Source organism: Parus major, chromosome 1, assembly GCF_001522545.3.
Source record: "Parus major isolate Abel chromosome 1, Parus_major1.1, whole genome shotgun sequence".
NCBI lineage: Eukaryota > Metazoa > Chordata > Aves > Passeriformes > Paridae > Parus > Parus major.
The window spans coordinates 101,484,760-101,488,750 of NC_031768.1; positions in this window are offsets into that span (position 1 = coordinate 101,484,760).

The following is a 3,991-nucleotide window of genomic DNA, read 5'->3' on the forward strand; positions in this document are numbered from 1 at the left end:
TGGGCTGCTTTGGTCCCTTTGATGTGTTGCAGGGTTTGTGGCTGGTATTAGTTTGTATGATTGCAGTTGTGCCTTTTTTCCTGTGGGGAAAAAAATGGTTTGTCTCTACAGAAGCAGACTCACACCAAAATCAACATCTTTGGAAGTGTGTAGTGGTAGACCTGGAAGAGTTAGGTTAAGGGTTGGACTTGATCTTAGAAATCTTTTCCAACCTTAATGATTCTGTTCTGCCATCTGCTTTCTCCCTGCATGGGGCAGCCAGGATAGTTTAAGCAAATCTTCACGGTTTAAGGTTGGGATTTTGCCTGGGAGTGTACAAGGAGCTGAGGCAGCCTCCATCTGTGGATCTCCTTCACTGAACAGGTACAGAATGAGCATGCTCTATTGCTCCTTATAGCAGATTACATTGGGTTTTGTTGCTGCCTAGAACAGAAAATGTTGGATTGCATCCCTGATGCCCAGGTGAAGAAATCCTTCCAGCCCTTTTCAGTACTTAAAAGGGAGCTTCATAAAAAAAGTGACTTTCTAAACAGAGCGCTTAGTGATAGGACAAGGCCCAAATAATAACTTCTCTAACTTCTAGGCAATAAACCTAATAGAGGAGAGCTTTAGATTGGATATTGGGAAGAAATTCTTCATTGTGAGGGTGGTGAGATCCTGGCACAGGCTGCCCAAGGAAGCTCTTCCTTCCTCATCCTTGGAAGAGCTGCAGGCCAGCAGCCTGGTTTAGTGGATGATGTCCCTGCCCCATGGCATGGGAGCTGGAACTAGATGAGCTTTAAGGTCGCTTCCAACTCAAACCACTCTGTGATTGTTCTTGTCAGAGCTCCCAGGCTTCTACTGGAGGTGCAAAGTGCTCCAGAAATAGCTCACAGTGCTGAAAAGTTCATGTGGACTCTTCTAGTAACAAGGGAGAATTTAACCTGGTTTTTTTTGGTCTGGGTCTGGCCTGTGAACCATGGCAGTGATCAATCAGTGCTGGCTGATTGACTTTCACAGCCTGACTGCTGTTCTCCAAGGTGAAAGCTAAACTTACTCTTTGCCCTTTTCAAGCTTGGCCAATGGAATTTGAAAGCCTTCTGCTCAGGAAGATAAACCTGGTTGTGTTGCTTGCTTCCCCTTTTCCTCACCCCCAGTGGAATTGATTTGTAACTCTGTTTTCTGCTAGCTGGTAGTAAGGTTGTGTTTCCAGTGACTTCTCTGGAAATGTGTAGCAAGCAAAGCTCTGCCCAAAGTACTCATAACTACTCGTGACAATTCACTGGATCTACCTTTGAGGATTCCAGAACTGGACCAAGTCAGTTCTTGCAGAGCTTTTTTCCAAGCAAAGTTTTTGATTGTCAAGTTTTAGATCAAAGAATAGCTGCAGACTGAAAATCCCCCTAACACAGAGGAGGGAGAGAGTTATTTCAAACAAGGCTCTGTTCCTACAAAAAGTGATATACTAATGAATATCCTGTGATTTTCCATACTGCAAGACCAGCTCTGACTAATTTTTGTCAGGGTGGAATTGCTATGCTCTTGCTGCCTTATCTAGGTCATTTCCCTTGGCTGAAATAGGCTGCTGGCCACAATAGACCAGCTCTGATAAAGCTGTTCTTAAAATCTCTGTTGAGAAATGGGCATCTTTGCTTTCCTGTGGGCCTGTCTTTCCTTTAGCTCAGCACCTGCCTCTTTCTCTGCTTTTGTTTAGCTTGATATATGAAGTAGATTTGCACTTCTCTGGTTCTTTAAGATTGCCCTGTCCTCCTAACATTCCTCATTATACCTGCAAGAATCCTGATGAATCTGTCCCTCACTACAGGCTGGAAGAGGGGACTTTCCACTTTCACCACTTTTTCCTCATGTGTTTAGACATAGTTGCTGTCCTATTTTGTTGCCTTTCTCTCAAATCAAGGCTCTCTCCGGCAAATAGAACAAAAGGGTACGTGACTCAGTTTATGGAAAAGGCATGGCAGCTGGATGCAGGCCCACCTGCAGTGATTTATCCTTTCCTTGACTGCCAGCCATAGGGCATCCTGAGCATGTTACATGAATCCTGGGTTCAGTTTTGAGCCCATCATGACAAGAAGGACATCGAGGGGCAGGAGTATGTCCACAGAAGAGAATGGAGCAGGGGAAGAGGCTGGAGTGCCAGAAGTGGCTGAGGGAGCTGGTGGGGCTCGGTGTGGAGGAAAGGAAGGCTAGGGGAGACTTTCTCACTCTACAACAGCCTGATAGGAGAGTGAAGTCAGGTGAGGACTGGGCTCTGCTCCCAGGGGACTAGGGACAGAACAAGAGGAAACAGCCTTAAGCTGCACCAGGGAAGGTTTACATGGTATATTAGGGGAAATTTCATCACTGAAAAGGCAGTCAGGCATTGGAACAGACTGCCCAGGGCAGTGGCAGAGTCTCCATCCCTGGAGGGATTTTCAAGATGTGTGGATAAGGCACTTGGGGACATGGGTTAGTAGTGGGCTTGGTTTGGAATGGTTGGACACAATGGTCTTAGGGGGCTTTTCCAAACTATGATTCTGGGGGTTTGCTCAGCTGTTTTTTCCCTCTCTGTGAAGCAGGGCAACATTATCTCCTACAGCACCAGCTATAAAGGTGGGATGTCACCAGCTTTCTTTGAGCCCTTTGTTAATTAACATAGCATAAGCAAAATAATGCTGTTTGTATTGTGTACACCGCTTTTTTTTATTCAATGTGGAAGCAGAGCTGGGTCTAATGAAGGAGATGAGAAAAAGAAAGAGGACATGCTGCCCTCACGAGGTGCCTGTCAGTAACTCCATGATAATGTAACAAAGTCCCCAAGCAATTTGGGGAAATGCCAAGAAATCACTTATCCAGACTGGAACGGCTTTCTCTGAGGAGGAGGCAGAGACCAGAAATGGATGCATTACGCTCTGAAAAAATTTTTTGTTAATTTATCCCAAGCAGCAGTACCACAAGGAGTAACAAATTATTTTTCTACATTGTCAAAAAGTGCACATTCTCAAAGCTTTGTGCTGTAAAATGATCCCCTTGAAAGTGGTTCTGTTTGGCAACAGCTTAGATAAATAAAGTTTTTCCATTTAAAGAAAAATCCATACTATCACAAAAATAGGCATTTTCTTGCCTAGTTCTGCCAGGGATTCAAGGGACCACGTTAGGCAGCTGAAAGAGCACGGGAAAATTGCTAATGTAGGGATTTCTCTATTTTGCTTTATGGTTATCTTTTTTTTTCTTTCAGATGGGGTTTATGGGGGTGAGGATGTTTTAACAGGCTGTAAAAGGCTGTAACATAAGCCTGGTGGGAATTTGAACTCCATCCATGGTCTGGTTATTTACTGGTTCCTATTTGATCTGATCCACACTCCTAGCTAATCATACACTGGGAGTTTCCCCTCCCCATTAGTTTTTGGTTTGCTGTGTGCTTTCTGCTGTGCTTTGATCAAGGTGGAACAGTGCAGGCAGGAGTACCCTCCTGCCACATTTGACTGAGACAATATTATCCTGTGTGCCAAAATCTCATACTGCCATAGTGTGAAATCTTGGGAATGGTTGAGCTTGATGATCTGAGAGGTCTTTTCCAACTTAAATGATTCTGTGATTCTATACCTTTATGCAAATAGGCTGTATAGTATCAGCAACCATAGTACCCATCCTTCCTTGTCACATCAGAAGGTCTGGATATCCCAAATTATTTCTAAATGGATGTAAAGGTTTCATCAGTGAAGAGTCAGTCAGAATATTATGACCTATAGATGATACCTTGTAAATAGCAAAGACCAAGAGAGTCTTGATGGTTTGGTATAATGGCATTACATTGTCTGGGAGATGCTTATAGCCAATGAAAGTACAAAGTTTTAGTGCAAATGCTGTCCTGTGGTGGCTTAACAGCCAGTAGGCTCCAATTCAATGGGTATACTGATTTTTTGTCTTCTTATGTATGTCACACTACATTAGGAATGGTGAGGAGTATGACACTGACTCCCTTAGCTGCATTGTCCAAGAGAGCAATATTTAT